Source organism: Pinus tabuliformis, chromosome 8, assembly GCF_031772625.1.
Source record: "Pinus tabuliformis cultivar Carrire ecotype Pingquan chromosome 8, CPIR1, whole genome shotgun sequence".
Classification (NCBI taxonomy): domain Eukaryota; kingdom Viridiplantae; phylum Streptophyta; class Pinopsida; order Pinales; family Pinaceae; genus Pinus; species Pinus tabuliformis.
Window position 1 is genome coordinate 1,629,836,905 of NC_142294.1, and position 18,071 is coordinate 1,629,854,975.

An 18,071-nucleotide genomic window follows, 5' to 3' on the forward strand; every position below is an offset into this window, starting at 1 on the left:
ACGACATTTTTCAGGGTACTACCTTCAAACAGGGGCACCAAGAGATTGATTGATACAAATACGTATCCAGACTCCAGATTAGTGACGATCTGTGGGACCTCACCCTGCCACACGAGATCTCAGCGACAGATCCATCTTAGATCCGTTCGTGGGAGATGGACTAGGTCCTCCAGCATTCAACAGTGCGCGAAGCCCCCCAGGAAACTATTTAGTGGACAATCTGCACTTGCCACCGACTCTTCATTGGGTCGACAGACTTTGTTGAGTTTCTTTAGTGTTATTCATTCAGCCTCGGATGTTAGGAGAGGATTTGATCCTCAAACCTATTAGCTCCTGGATCTTTTCCGCTAGGGCTAGATGTTGATTTACTTCATGCATTGTATGTTTTATAGGAGACCGTTTGGTTCTCCCGCTTTGTATATACATCATTGTACTCAACAGTCCCTTTGCCCTACTTTGTGGTCATTAGTTGGACATAAATACAATTATATTATCTTATCTTATCTTATACAATGAGGGAAACAACATAGATATCAAATGGATTTGTTGTTGCAAAAGAAGGAAGCTCAGTGGAGTTATGCTATAAGTGCTTGGGCCACATGAATGAAAAGTGCCTAAAAGTTCTTGTTAGTAAAAATCTACTTCTAAGATTGAAATCCTATGAACTTATCTTTGTGAGCATTGTATTTATGGTAGACAACGAATAGTTTCTTTTATAAGAGGTTGTCATGAAAGAAAAACAAATTTATTAGAATTAATACATTATGTTATGTTTGGGTCAGTGAATGTTAAGTCTTTAGGAGGAGCTTCATGTTTTATCACTTTCATAAATGATGCATCGAGGAAGGTTTGGGCCTACCTTATGAAAATTAAAAGTGAGATGTTTGAAATATTTCCAAAAATTCATATTTTTGTTAAAAGAAAGACTAAAAAATTGCTTTGGTGTTTAAGGATAGATAATAGTGATAAATATTACCCAATACATCCAAGAATTAACATTACAAAAATATGATTAAACTCATTATAAAATAAGTAAAAATAATAATCCATTAAACTCCTTATTAATATCCTTTGTTTTGATTTAGAGTAAAAATTTCTTTAAAATTTTATACCAATAATAATATAAATATAATATCATTAAGATGATGTTGTTAGGATGATGTCATATTGAATAGATTATTTGGACTACTTGATTTAGAATGTGAAATATTCACAAACTTTGATAAATACTCCAGAAATTAAATATTTTCATTACATATTTTAAAATATGTTATATCAAAATGAATAAAGTCAATTGTTTGAATAATTCATTTCCAAAATATTTCAAAATGTGTTACTATTTTTTTTCATATTGAACTTCATTCCAAATGCTCATCATTTGAGTTGCCATCATAAATCCCTTTTTACCTTCATGCGACTCGATCTCCGATCGTCAATCTCACGGAACGCGGACCCAACCAACAGCTCCCGCCTTTCACCGAAAGTCCCACCTTTATAATTTCAATGGAAGACCATCTCGAGTCCCCTGGGAATCCACTTTTTCTTTAAGGCTGTGATGGCTCCTTCACAGCTCTGAATCCTCTGGACGGCGCACATGCAATTTCCTCACTATTTCTTGCAGCGCACAATTCGTGGCCGAGTCACGGTGCCCTGTTTCTTCGCGGGCCGACTATGGAGGCTATATCAATACCACAAACCCTCCCAAATTCACAACACAGTTCAAGCTTTAAGCCCATTCGCCTGCATTAAAGACGAAATTGAGGTTTCAATTAGGGTTTCGGCATTGAAAAGAATGGCAGAATTCGAGGATTTCCTGCCACTTATGGCGGAGAAATTGGGAGAGCGCGAGTTCATGGCAGAGCTCTGTAACGGTTTCCGTCTTCTGGCAGATCCCCGGCTGGGACTCATAACTTTGGAGAGCTTAAAGAGGAATTCGGCTCTGTTAGGTTTGGATTCCCTGACTGATTCAGAGCTACGGGCGATGATGCAGGAGGGGGATTTGGACGGCGACGGGGCTCTGAATGAACATGAATTTTGCGTTCTGATGATCAGATTGAGCCCTTCGTTGATGGACGAGGCTTATAAATGGCTGAACAACGCCCTGGAGAATGATTTGGAAGAATTCCCAAACGAGAAATAGTACATGTATTTTCAATTCCGTGTAGGGTTGAAAATGAATTGAGGCATTTATGGAGGTGTATGTAACAGATCTTTCCAGCGTACGGTGATAAATTTTATCAAGATTTGGTTATAATTTCGGCTTCCAGGGTAAATTTTTATCGAAATTTGTTTATAATTTCAAACACTGAGAAAGTATTTAGGTTTGTTTTAATGGAATATATCACTAATTTTGGTTTCTGGTGTTTAGAATTTATTTGCAAGTAAATTTTCGGTTTGTAAATAAAAATTTGTTTTTATTTGTTTTAATTGAATATATTTATATAAAAATTGTGTTTAAATTTATGTAAATTTAAAAAAAAAAAATTGAAGGACTATAAATATTTTAGATCTAGTTTAAATAAATTTGAATAGAGTACTTTGTGAAACTTATTTTTATTTGTTTTAATGGAATATATCTATATAAAAATTGTGTTTAAATTTATGTAAATTAAAAAAAAAGAATTGAAGGACCATAAATATTTTAGATCTAGTTTAAAATAAATTTGAATAGAGTACTTTGTGGAAGCGGAGGAATTGTCTAGACGGTCAAAAGTGGATTCTCAAAAGTTATCGGAATTTGGGCAAAAAATTCAAAAAATCTTGTAGAGGCAGTGTTTGAATCATGTTTTTGATGGTGGAAATAGATTCAACACCATCAAAAACTTCAAAGGCATCTAAAATTATGAAGTTTGACAAAGTGGATTCCCAAAACTGGCCGGAATCTAGGCAAAAAAACTTCAAAAAATCTTGTAAAGGCTGTGTTTGAATCATGTTTTTGATGATGGAAATAGATTCAACACTATCAAAAACTTCTAAGACATCTAAAATTATGAAGTTTAACCGTTTTTAGTTGGATTTACAAAAATCACTATCAATTTTTTTCCAAATTACCACTGAAATTTCTCTAACTTTCAAGACAAAAAGACATAATCCTTAGACTATGCCAATTTAAATTTAACAGATCAAAAATCGCTATCAGATTTTTTCCAAATTATCATTGGAATTTCTCTAACTTTTAAGACAAAAAGACATAATCCTTAGACTATGCCAATTTGAATTTAACAGATTTGGTTTAGCCATCGACTTCCAGCGTACAGGGATAAATTTTATCAAAATTTAGTTATAATGTGAAAGACCGACAAAATATCCATCAAATTTAGTTTATATTTAGGGTTTATTTATGTTTGTTTTAATTGAATATATCTATAAAAATGGTGTACAAATTTATATGAATTTAAAAAATAAATTTGAATTAAAGGCGTATTTATATTTGTTTTAATGAAATATATCTATAAAAATTGTGCAAATTTATATGAATTTAAAAAATAAATTTGAATTAAGAAAAATAAAATTAAAAAGTAGATCAAATCTTTAAGGAATGGCCTTTAAAAGGCATTATACATTGTTAAAACCAAAAGTGATGTTAATGCATGTCCATAAAAAGGATTCCATAAAGAATGGAGTTTAAAAGGCTGATACATTGTTTTAATTTAATTTGTATTTCAAAAAACAAAAGTGATGTTAATGCACGGAAATTGCTCCATAACAAGGATTCCTATAAAGAATGCAGTATAAAAGGCATAACAAGGATTCCCATAAAGAATGCAGTATAAAAGGCATTATACATTGTTTTAATTTAATTTGTATTTCAGAAAGTGATGTTAATTCATGGAGCAAAGAATGCAGTATAAAAGGCATAACAAGGATTCCCATAAAGAATGCAGTATAAAAGGCATTATACATTGTTTTAATTTAATTTGTATTTCAGAAAGTGATGTTAATTCATGGAAATTGCTCCAAGATTGTCATGGGAAATTAGAAATGTAAATCTTGATTTATTAAATTATTTTTTAAATAATAAATAAATTTTATATTAATTTATAAAAATTAAAATATATATAAAATAAAAAAATATTTTAAATTACTTTATGTAATATAGATTTTATGTAGTTGAAGTTTTGTTGTTACACGATAAAAATTAATAAACTTTATTACATCATAAAATTTAATAAGAATATATATTTATGTTTTTGTAGGAGTAGAGGATATTAATTATTTCTATTTTAATTTTATTTTTATTGTTATCATTTGATCTTTTAAATAAAACTTAATAATAGTTGTATCTAAACTATTTGTGAGACATATTCTACTAAATTTTATATGGAAGTTAAAACTAATAGTTAACACAATGTAATCTAAGTAACTCTAATAAATTTTAATGCGGAAAAATAAATATAAACAAAATATAGGATTGCATACATTGGATTTTATTTCTTTCATGCTCGCATTTTTCTTCATGCACAAGAATAAAATTTCAAACATATAAAATAAAATGCATAACATACAAAACAACCTAGAAAAATCTGAAGCTATTGAAACAAAGTGAGCAAGGTTGTTTTTTCCAAGTTTTACCTAGAAGATATGCATTTGTAGAGCTATAAAGTCTTTGTGTAGTGTGCATTTATTAAGTGGTTTTATTGTCCAAATCACATATGAAAATTGCTCAGGATTATGATATTTGTGGTGGAAATTAGGATTTACTTTGATCTAGCTAAAAACTTTTATTGCAATGAATTCTCACATTAGTGAATGATACTTTTAAATAAACTACATTAGAGAAGAATACCATGGGAAAAACCACGGATTGTGAAAAAAAATGGAGCCGAAAAACCTCCATCCATATCTTTACTATTGTATTTCAATTTTATTTTAATTAAATAATAATAATTACTATTATTATTTAATTTTATTTAAATTTTACCTTTTTTATGTAATTTGACCATCAGAGAAGAATATCATGGGAAAAATCATGGGTTATCTCAATTTTTTTTACTTATTATTTTTTTTCTTTTTTTTTTGTAAGCTTGGAAAGACTAAATCTTCATCATGTCCAATATATCACCCCAATCGGTGTGGGGAATTGAACCGGTGACTTCACATCAAGGAATGCTTTAACAGAGCATCTGATTGTTGTTTATCCAAGACCCCATGGACATTTTAAATATTAGTTTTTTATTATTATTATTTTATTTTTTAATGTAATTTGACCAAGTCAAAATGCTTACATAACATAACATAACATATGTACACTGATGAGTGTGACATTTTGAAAATATTCACTATTTATCTACCACACATCTAACATCCTAGACATCTCCCCCATACTAGGTTGTAGAGCGCTTCCTAGCACAATGATCAAAATGAACAATACCCAAGATTACAATGTATGGTCACAATGAACAATACCAAGATTACAATGTATGATCAAAATAAATAATACCCAGGTAGGTTTAAAGAAGTAATCTCCTCCAAAAATGACGAAATCAAATATAAAAACCAAAATATGAAATGAAACCCAAGAAGTTCTACCCTCTCCATGACACCATGTGGGACTACATAAAATCACTTTTAATCTCACAATTAAAGTCCTCATTTTTTTAAATAAAATATATTTCATTTTAAAACTACCCTTACAGTCTCTTCATTAAAAATATTAAAATAACAATAAAGTTAAATCTTTGATTTAACTTTATTACCTAATGACTTATCGTTATTTTATTTAAACCACTGAACTATATAAAATGATGAGATAGTGATCAAAATTGAACCCATCGACAATACTAAAAATAGTAACCCTGCCCACTGGCTCAATCGATGCTCGAAATTAAGTTACTAAAAATAGTAAGTATTAGAAAACTATCTCGAAATCATTCTAGAAAAAGGCATCATGCTCATAAACCCAAGTGAGATCTCAACTGACCATAAAAAACTGCCAAACTACTGGCTTAATTACCTCCAAGGTTCTCTAACCCTAACCCAATAGCCTACGAGAGCTAACTGATAGGCTAGGCATTCACCAACTCCATTAGATGGGAATGGGACATTGCAATCCACCCTTTCCAAAATTGCTTGTCCTCAAGCAATCTCAACTCTGGATGCTACAATATCTGTTCATTTTCCCATGTGTCAGCCTCTACTAGAAAGTTCTTCCATTTGATAGGAAACTCTTTGATGACCCTCTTATGAAGAGTCATCTATGTAATATCAAGGATGGCTTTTGGAATCAACATCAACTTCCCTTCCTCATCCAACAATGGAAACTCAAATGAGGGAACCACGTTATGACCAAGTGCTTTTTTGAGTCTGGATACATGAAATACATTATGAGCCTTGTTGCTAGTTAGTAGCTCAAGTTCATAGGAAACCTCTCCAACCCTCTGAGATACTCTAAATGGTCCATAAAACCTAGGCTTGAGTTTCTTTGCTCCACTCTTCTTGAGAGTGGACTGTCTAGATGGATACAATCTCAAATAAACTATGTCCCCAACCTCAAAAGTGTGCTCTATCCAATGTTGATCAATATAAAACTTCTGCTAGTTTTGTGCCTATTGCAAATTTTCCTTCAGTGTCTTCATGATGCCTTGGCTCTCTTGTAGTAAGTATTTTGCCTTAGGAACTCTATTATACACAAACAATAGATCCATGAAGTTAGGAGCCTCATACCCATATAAATCCATGAATGGGGACATTCTGACAAACATGTGATAAGTAGTATTATAGCAATACTCACCAAGGTGTATCCATTTGTTGTTGTCCAAAAACATAGTTCTTAAGATACCCCTTCACCCATTTTGTTCACTATATCTGTTTGACCATTTGTTTGTGGGTGGTAGATATTTCTAGGAGTGAGCTCTGTCCCACTAAATATGAAGAGATCCTACCAAAACATACTCAAAAACTTGTCCCTATCACTAACAATGTTTTTGGGCATCTGGCGCAACTTGAAAATCACAGTGAAAAACAATTCAGCTACCTACGTTGTCGTATAAGTCGTTGAAATGAAAAAGAAGTGTGAAAACTTAGTCAACGTGTCAACCACCACATAGATGCAATCTTTACCTAGTACCTTAGGTAGCCTTGTGATGAAATCCATAAAGATAGATTCCCATTTCTGATTAGGAATAGGTAGGGACTAAAGTAGATTAGCTAGATAAGTATGCTCATTCTTGTTTTGCTAGCAAGTAAGACACTCTCTAACATACTTAAGGACTTCATTTTGAAGTCCTTTCCATGTCAATCTCTCCTAGATTTTCCTATATATTAAAAGAAACCCAATTGACCAGCCATAGGTGCATCATGAAATGTCCTGCCAATAGAAAATGCACAATAGTTAGTGTGCGTTGATTTGACATTTTATTTATTAAAATAAAACAAAATAACTCAATATATTTACCTTAAGCTGTGAAGAAGGCACCAAATAAATTCTACTCTTAGACATAATCAACTCATTTACCACTGTATATCTTACACCAATAATTGTGCCTTCCACAACTGTTGTAGCCCATGAATATTCGTAATACTCTACTGCAATTAACTCCCTCCAATCAATAAAAATCCCCACCAAGAACATATGTGAGGCCTCCTAGAAAGTGCATCAACAACTACAATTTTCTTCGCCTTGACATATACAATGTCAAAATCATATGCATGTAATCTACCGACCCACTTATGATGCCTATCATTTAGATCCTTCTAGTTCATGAAATATTTGAAGTTGTTATGATCTGTTTTGATGATAAAATTACCCCCAACTAGGTATGGTTTGAATTTATCTAAGGCATGCATAATGCCCAACAACGCTCTATGATAAATAAAATAACTCCTCTTTGCGCCTATTAATTTTCTACTCCCAAAAGTAATGCGGTGCTTATCTTGCATAAGAACAAGTCTTATCCCCTCTCTCGAAGCATCACACTCCAACTCAAAGGGTTTGGAGAAATATGGTATTGCCAACATAGGGTATGTGCACATCACCTACTTGAAGTGCTCAAAACACTTTTATGTTGAATCAAACCACTCAACGGCCCCCTTAGTCAAATTTGTGAGTGATGGTGTAATTTGTGAAAAACCCTTAACAAATCATCTATAGAAATCATAAAGAACAAAGAATCCCTTAAGTTAGGTGATCCAAAATGGATCTTAAACCCTCTAAACCTCTAAGTCTTTGAATATCGGAAAACACTATCGCATGGAAAACACTAAGAATTGGTGGAAATAGAGCTAAGTGGAGGTTCAAATGGCGCTGCACAGGAGCCGTTGGATCAGAGAGATCAACGGTCCAGATCAAATCGGCAGATCGCATCGGTGGAGGTCAGCAGGGCATATCGGCGCTAACCCTGAGTAGGTTGCAACTGCGATCCAGCGATATAATGTGGACCGTTGGATCGGCACGCAGATCAACGGCGGAGACCGCATATATCACATCGCAGATTTAAAGGGGAAAGGCCAAAACCGCAGGCCCAAAGACTCAGCGATATGCGATTGTGACTTATCGCATCGCAAAATACAAAGGGGTGATGCCAATGGACCATGAAACAGCGATACGCCGATAGCCGATAAGGCCGATCGGAGTGATCAAAGATCGGAGATCGAGGAAGTGAAGCGACGTGCGATGTATGCAATGAGCGGACCCGATAGGTTTATAAATGCGACCCTATAATATTTGAGTTCCGATATAAAAGTGTTTGTCGGTATTTTTCTGTGTATTGGTGTATTTCCGTTACAAAACCGAAATACAAAGGAGACATGGCATATGGCGCTACAGTGATAAAACACGGACCCGAAAGGATTTATGAATACAACTTATGTTATCTGGGTTCTGTGTTAAATAGTATTTCGGGCAGCCTTCAAGCGGTAAGTGGTATTGGACGGGCTCTGCTCAATTCCATACACCAGCTGACGTGTAGCACACTACAGGAGAGAGAAAACCACTTTTTCAGACGGGTAATCTCCGTGCACGTAGGCCACTTAAAATGTCTGTCAACCATTGGATCGGAGATCGGGTAGATCAACAGTGTGGAATACAAAGGGCTTGCGACAGCCATAAAAGGCGGACCCGATGGTGTTATAGGTGCGATTCTATAAAATTTGAAGTCCACTAGGCAGTGTTTTGTCTAGTTTTTCACTGTTTTTCAATGTATTCTATGTATTTCCAATAAAAATTAAATAAGGCCTAAATATGTATTATATCAGCGCATTTGTGCGGAGGAAGACCGAACGGTCGGTTTCACCGCACCTGCCGATCCTTCTATTTCTAAAAGAAACTGTCTGGTGCATTAAGCGTTTATTACAATGAGTGTTTAATGCTCAAAAGGGAGATGAACAGACAGGGGCCGAGAGCCCGAAAGCCCGAGGAGGGAAGGCCAATAGACAAGGCCAATGGGCTTAAAAGCCATCCAATGGCGGAACAGAGGGTAGTGACAGAGAGGGGAGCAAGAGAAACCAGAAGACAGAGAAGTAGTTGCTCAAAGATAGAGTCAGAGAAAACGCAGCTACGAACAGTTGATCAGAGGCACTAAGAGGGAGAGTCTGTGTACTCTTTAAACTCGAGGTTTTCGAGTGAAATACCTGTGTAATATCATTGTTGTTGTGTTGAGACTTTGCTTGAGCTCACACTTGTAATATTCTGCTCTTAAAGACATAATATAGAGGTCGACACTGAAAGCTGGACCAGGAGACGTAGCCAGGAAGTCTGGTGAACTCCTTGATTATTTGTTGTGTTGATGTGTGTGTCTGTTATGTTTTCTGACTGTTAATTGTCTATATTATTCGCAATATTTTCGATCCATTGCACTAAGTAATATAGGCATTCCTGCACATGAGTCTGTAATACCTTAATATTGATTTAAGATCTCATTTTCAGATCAAGTGGTATCAGGGCATTTGGTTTTGGTTTTGTTAAGGTTAGACAAGCTTATGCTAGATTTTGAATGCTAACTAGATTACAACTTAGACTAGGAGAAGGAGAACTTGTTGAGGCTAATCCAGAGATTGGAAGAGTCTTTTCTCAGAGAAGAATGACAGAAGAAGGTCCACTGGGATCAAAATCTCAGTTCATTGACAATTTTATGGCCATGTGAGCCATGGTGGAAGAGATGTATCCGGAGTTTAAGAAGGGTCAAGGTGAAAGCACTTCAACACCTAAACTAGACAAAGGAGCAGAGGAACCTTTTCTAGTTTCCCCTCCAAAAGGCAAAGGAAAAGAAGAAACTGAAATGGAAGGAGAGGAAAGGAAACATTGTACAAAAGCATAAACCTTCATCCAGTCATTGCAAGAAATAAGGACACAATGAGGCACACTGCTGGCTTTTGCATCCAAAATGGAGACTTAAGAAGTTCGGTGGAAGGAAGAAAAATAATGTTGCAGCTATTCAGAAGGACTTGGGATCAGATTCAGGCAATGAAACAATAGTTACAACCATAGGTATTAAAGGTAAATATTCTGAAGCATCCACAAGTAATTCTGCACAATCTATTGATAATGAAAGTAATGAGAGGGAAAGAAATGAGATTTTTCGTATTAGAGTAATTTCCAAGCACAATAAGATTAATACTTTGTTTGATAGTGGATCACAAGTAAATTTGATTTCTGAAACAGTTGTAAAGAAGTTGGGATTACAAACAAAACCTCATGAGAAGCCATATCCATTAGGTTGGGTGTGTGATAAAACAAAGCTACAAGTAACGAGACAATGTAAACTTAGGTTTGCTATTGGATCAACATTTGTAGATGAGGTTGAGTTAGATATAGTTCCATTGGATATATGTGGTATTGTTTTGGGAAGTCCACACTTGTATGATAGGAAAGCTATTTTCTATAGAGCTGAAAATAAGTATTAACTCACTAAAGATGGAATAGATTATATTGTAAGAGCTCATAAACTCAAGGGTAACTATTCTCTCATAAACTTAGGACAGATGAAAAGAATTGTGAATTCAAGTAAGCAATTTTTACTAATGGTTGTAAAGGAAAATAATCCTGAAAAATCCAATGCATTTGAAGGCTGTGATTCTAAACAGAAAGTTGATTTAGTTAAAGTTGTTTCAGAGTATGATGTTCTATTTCAAGAACCAAAAGGTCTGCCACCCAAGCGAGAAATAGTACATGATATTTATTTGCAACAAGATGCTCCATTACCTAACATTGGAATGTACAAATTGTCAACTCTAAAGAATGCAGAGATAAAGAAGAAGGTACAGGAGTTGCTCGATAAAGGGTTTATACGACCAAGCACATCACCATGTGGATCTCCAATCGTGCTGGTGAGAAAGAAAGATGGTTCGTGGAGAATGTGCATTGATTATAGAGCACTAAATAAAATAACGATCAAGAATCGTTATCCTCTTCCTCATATTGATGATTTATTAGATCAGTTGAAAGAAACAATTTAATTTTCTAAGTTAGACTTGCGAAGTGGTTATCATCAGGTCAGAGTTGCAGAACAAGATGCATGGAAGATTGCTTTCAAGACAAAGCAAGGATTGTATGAATGGTTGGTTATGCCTTTTGGCTTAACTAATGCTCCTGCTACATTTATGAGAGTTATGAATGATGTACTCAGACCATTTATTGATGATTTTGTAATTGTTTATTTAGATGACATTCTTGTTTTTAGTAAGACATGGGAAGACCATGTAAAGCATGTAAAGCAGACTTTAGATGTTTTAAAAAGAGAAAATCTCTATGTAAAACTGTCAAAATGTGAATTTGGCAGAACATCTTTAAATTATTTGAGTCATATTGTAGGGGGTGGTGAATTGAAGATAGATCCCTCTAAGGTTGAAGTCATTGTGAACTGGCCTAAACCCAAATCTGCTACAGAGGTTAGGAGTTTCCTAGGGGCAGCACAATACTGGAGAAAGTTTATTGCTAACTTTTCTTTGATTGCAGCTCCATTACATGCTTTAACAGGATTGAAACAAGTGTTTCAGTGGGGAGGCAAACAACAGAAAGCCTTCAACACCTTAAAAGAGAAAATCAGTACAACACCAGTACTAGCACTGCCATATCTTCAACATCCATTTGAGATTGAGACAGATGCCAGTGACTATGCCATGGGAGCAGTGTTGATGCAACATGGAAAACCCATATGCTATCATTCTAAGATATTTGCTTCTGCAGTAATTAATTATCCCACGTATGATAAAGAATTGTATGCATTAGCACAAAGTGTGAAAAAGTGGAAACATTACCTAATGGGTAAAGAAACAATCATACATACAGATCATCAACCACTTCAATATTTGCAATCACAAACTAAATTGCAGCAATCAAGACATTATAGGTGGATGGGTTTTCTACAACAATTTCATCTTGTCATCAGATATAAGAAAGGCATACACATTAAGGTTGCAGACATGTTATTAAGACCAATCATAAATGCATCTACTATACTTAAGCATAATTCAGTAATGCATGAAAGTTACATTGAACAATATGCTCAAGATGTATATTATAAAGATGTATATGCAACTTTAAGTCATGGAAAGCAAGTAGAAGAATTGGATTATTATGTAAAGTACCAACTCTTATATCATTTGGGAAAGTTATGCATTCCACAAACTGAAAGAGTTAACATAATTCGAGAAGCACATACTTCTCTCATATCAAGTCATTTTGGTGTAAGTAAAATAGTTGCACAATTGAAAAGGTTCTGCTATTGGCAAAGAATGCATGAGACGGTTTCTAGATGTATCAAGGGATGTACTATGTGTGCTACAAGCAAGCCCAGTAATAGAAAATTAGGCTTGTACACTCCACTTCCAATTCCTTCTCGTCCTTGGGAAAGTGTTTCCATGGACTTTGTTGGGGGATTGCCAAAATCTAGAAAAGGTCATGATTATTTGCATGTTGTTGTGGATAGGTTCAGTAAAATGTGTATTTTGATACCATGTAACAAGCAGGTTACAGCTGAACAGACAACAAAGTTGTTCTTTCAGAATGTATGGGTTCATTTTGGGTTTACCCACTTCTATTGTATCTGATCGAGATTCTCGATTTGTTGGGAAGTTTTGGTCAAGTTTATGGGAGTTTATGGACACAAGGTTGAAGAAGAGCACAACATTTCATCCACAGACATATGGTCAGACAGAGGTGGTCAACGGGACAGTGATCTAGTTGCTCAGAGGCTATTTCAGCAAGCATCCCAAGCTTTGGGATGAGCATTTGTGTTATGTGCAACATGCTTACAACCGTGCCAAGCATTCTTCTACTCAAAGATCTCCTTTTGAGACTTGTTTTGGTTTTATACCAAAGTATCCCTTGGATTTTGTCTTTGGTAAAGACATAGTAGTTGATGGACACAGTGATGTGGACAAAGCAACCAAGTGCATTGAACAAATCCAGGAAATTCACCAGGTAGTACAGAAACAACTGGAAAGAAGTCAAGCCAAGTACAAGGCAAGACATGACAAGCATCGAGTTGAGCATAGTTTTCAAGTTGGTGATCAAGTCTGGCTGTACATCAGCAAAGACAGAATGTAAGGTGAAGGTAAGAAGCTAAAACCAATAAGGTATGGACCTTTCAAGATACTTGATAAAATTGGTGAAAATTCTTTTCGCCTTGATTTGCTAGCTTATACGCAGATCTATTCAGTCATTAATGCAGAAAACTTGATATTGTATGAACCTTCATTGATTGAAGATCCTGAAGAGCAATGTCATTTTCCTTCTATTGAGGATTTGTTGCCGGAGTATCTCAATAAGTTACAAGAGGACACAGTTCTCGGCAGGAAGGTAAGAACAATGCATCGAGGGGATGTTGAGTACCTGAGAGTAGGGCTCAAAGGTTCAAATCCAAGCAAGGCACGATGGATAGAAATGGTACAAGTGAGGGAGCTATATCCTCACTTGATTGATGCCTAAAAACCAACTTTTTGTGGTCCAAAGGCTTTTCAGTTGGAAGGTGTTATCTAAAATGGATCTTAAACCCTCTAAACCTCTAAGTCTTCGAATATCGAGAAACACTATCACATGGAAAAACACTAAGAATTGGCGAAAACAGAGCTAAGCAGAGGTTCAAATGGCGTTGCATAGGAGTTGTTGGATCGACAGCTCAATGGTCCAGATCAAATCGACAGGTCGCATCGGTGGAGGTCAGCGGGGCATATCGACGCTAACCCTGAGTAGGTTGTGACTGCGATCCAGCGATATAACATAGACCATCGGATCGACGCACATATCAACGACGGAGATCACGTATATCGCATCGCAGATTTAAAGGGGAAAGGCCCAAACTGCAGGCCTGAAGACTCAGCGATATGCAATTGCGACCTATCACATCACAATATCGCATCGCAAAATACAAAGGGGTGATACCAATGGACCATGAAACAATGATACGCCGATGCACCGATAGCCGATAAGGCCGATCGAAGCGATCAGAGATCGGAGATCGGGGAAGTGAATTGACATGCGATATATGCAATGAGCGGACCCGACAGGTTTATAAATGCAGCCCTGTAATATTTGAGTTCCGATATAAAAGTGTTTGTCGGGTTTTTTCTATGTATTGGTGTATTTCCGTTATAAAACCAAAATACAAAGGAGACATGGCATATGGTGCTACAACGATAAAACACGGACCTGAAAGGATTTATGAATGCAACTTATGTTATTTGGGTTCCGTGGTAAATAGTATTTCGGGCGAGCTTCAGGCGGTAAGTGGTATTGGACGAGCTCCACCCAATTCCATACACCAGTCGACATGTAGCACACTACAGCAGAGAGAAAACCGCTTTTTCGGGCAGGTAATCTCCGTGCACACAGGCCACCCGAAATGCCTGTCAACCGTTGGATCAGAGATCGGGCAGATCTACGGTGTGGAATACAAAGGGCTTGTGACAGCCATAAAAGGCAGACCCAACGCAGTTATAGGTGCGGTTCTATAAAATTTGAAATCCGCTAGGTAGCGTTTTGTCGGGTTTTTCGCTGTTTTTCGTTTTGAGGGATTTGTGCAGAGGGAGACCGAACAGTCGGTTTCACCGCACCTACCAATCCTTCCGTTTCTAAAAGAAACTGTTTGGTGCCTTAAGCGTTTATTAAAATGAGTGTTTAACGCTCAAAAGGGAGATGAATGGATAGGGGCCTGGAGCTCGAAAGCCCGAGGAGGGAAGGCCAATAGACAAGGCCAATAGGCTTAAAAGCCATCCAATGGTAGAATAGAGGGCAGCGACAGAGAGGGGAGCAAGAGAAACCAGAAGACAGAGAAGCAGTTGCTCAGAGACAGAGAGTCAGAGAAAACGCAGCTACGAATAGTTGATCAGAGGCACTAAGAGGGAGAGTCTGTGTACTCTTTAAACTCGAGGTTTTCGAGTGAAATCCCTGTGTAATATCATTGTTGTTGTGTTGAGACTCTGCTTGAGCTCACACTTGTAATATTATGCTCTTAAAGACATAATATAGAGGTCGACAATGAAAGCTGGACCATGAGACGTAGCCAGGAAGTCTGGTGAACTCCTTGATTATTTGTTGTGTTGATGTGTGTGTCTGTTATGTTTTCTCACTATTAATTGTCTATATTATTCGCAATCTTTTCGATCCGTTGCACTAAGTAATATAGGCATTCCTGCACATGAGCCTGTAATACCTTAATATTGATTTAAGATCTCATTTTCAGATCATTAGGTGATATTTGTAGGTGTAGGCCATTCTAGAATAACCTTGATATTCTTAGGATCTACTCTTACTCCCTTTACACTCATGATATTACCGAGATAAAGAAGTTATGTCATCTCGAAGTCACATTTGGACTCCTTAGCATATAGAGACTCACTCTCTAAGACACTCAATACCTCCTCAAGGTGTTTCATATGCTCCTCCCAAATCTGACTAAAAATCAGGATGTCATCAAAAATATCGACAAAACAAATTTCCTCAATTGACTCATAAAGACCTAATTCATACAACTTTGAAAAGTGCTTGGAGCATTCATTAATCCAAAGGGCATTACCAAGAACTTTAAATTCCCAAAATTACATCTGAAATCAATCTTCTCAATGTCTGGATTTAATCTCTGCTCTCCATTAAATGTTGTCTCTGGTTGTTTTATCTCCCTTGCATGACTGCAAAAATGAATGAGAACAACTTATGGCTCTTCTTCTTGTAGAATTTTCTCATGAATCCTTTGTTCTGCTTCTTGAGATGCAGACTCTTCCCTAGTTACAATTCTGAACATGGACACAGATATGAAAAAATCTTGTAGTAACTTACTCTCTTTTACTCAACATATTCTTGAGCATCCTCAAATTTTCTTGTTGGTTTACAGTTCTTGCTTATAAATGGATTAATACAAGTGGAACTTCTTTAACTATCCTTTAATAATTCTACTTTTAATAGATGAATGAAATTAACTTGCAGAAATAAAATAGACCACATTCAAAGAAAACTTAATCAATCTTGACAATGACCATGTACTTGAACCCCTTATGTTACCAAGACCTTGTTGTGACCAAGTTTCCTTTGACATAAGTTGTGTTCTCCTTTCCCTGAATCCATTACTCATGTTTTTAGCAAAGTAAAAGAAAACACACTTAAATCAATGAAATACATTGTTCCAACATGAGGTCTTGAAGAAAAACATTAAAGTGAATGTGCATCCTCTTACCTTTCATATTTCTGTTTCTTCTCCTCCAAGTTGTAAACATTGGTGCTACAAAAAATCATGATGTAGAAACAAAAAGATAAAAATAAAAGGAAAAAATAATCAAACCATTGATGCTCTAATCCCTTTAGCATCTCTTCGGCAATGACGCCAAAAATTTATGGCAATTTTTATGCATAAATTTTAATACATTAAATTATCAATTCGAGATTTAGGCTTATGAGATGCAAACACAGTATGTGTAGGACTAAATCCTACTCTATCAAGAAATGCAAACCAATTAACTAGGTAATACATGAGTTCTTCATTTGAATTGACATCTATAGGAATTGCAATTATCAAAGTTGTATGTCATAATATTTCACTTTGTCCCTATGGTCAGAGGGTTTATGTAATAATTATATGTGCAATTCATTAGACATCAATATAAGTGGATACCCCTGTAACACACTACTAAACCAAGTATCAATCAAAAATTTCAAGCAATGAATGTAAGGAAACTATTGAAAAATGAATCTATTAATTAATGAAAACAAGGCAATGCATACAAGAGAGAGGAGGCCATGCCTAACTTGGCATACGTTGCTAAAGAAGACTACAATACTAGGAGATAAATGATAACACCATATATAAGAACAATAGTTTTATAGTATCATCAACATGCCAAAATTCAAATAATTACAATATCAACATTCATCAATTCTTCTATTGCTCTCCCTCCTCTCAATCTTGCTAAGCCTTCTTATTTATATCAATTGCAATGTATTGGCAGTAGCGATCCAAGAGACTTGCTCAATCTCCCTTTACGTGGATCTCAACGAAATTACATAGGATAATGCCACTACCTCAAACCAACGGAGATAAAAGGAAGAATATGATCTTCATTGATATAATTGAGAATTTCAAGATGTAGAATGCACAAAATTCTCATCATCACTGGAATCATTGTTCAACGATTGTGGGAAGCTCTCGTTTGGGGCATATTGTTCACTTGGGCTTTGACCAACAATTGGTGTTATCTTGGTGCAATCTAGAGTTGATTCAAGAGGAGCCACACCATTTCGTAAACCTTATGATTAAAAGCCATGTGGCCAAATTTTGTTTTGGAGAAACGCACATATGCCAACAAACGATCTATTACCAAATCTACATGGTATAGTTACAAAAATGAAATTTGGTAAGTTATCAAGAAAAACATATCCCATTATTCATAAAAATTGGGAATTTCATAGATACTGACAACATTTTACCTTCTACAACTCTTTGGATGACTGGATGTGAAAATCATGAGTAATGTAGTGTTAAGGATAGTGAGTCGTAAATGTGAAGGAATAAAGAGGCAAAAGAGGTGGACTGATAGTGCAAAAATATGTCAAAATTGGAGCCTAATAGACATTAAGATGTTTAGGTTGACAGAACTGTAATGGCTCAATAAACTACTCATTGGCCAAGTTGTGGAGGAAATAGGGC

General features: G+C 35.6%; 1 pseudogene; it reads left to right on the forward strand.

Moving 5' to 3' along the window:
• Positions 1-1,504: 1,504 nt before the first annotated feature.
• Positions 1,505-2,208, forward strand: LOC149242337 (calcium-binding protein KIC pseudogene; annotated as a pseudogene).
• Positions 2,209-18,071: the final 15,863 nt, after the last annotated feature.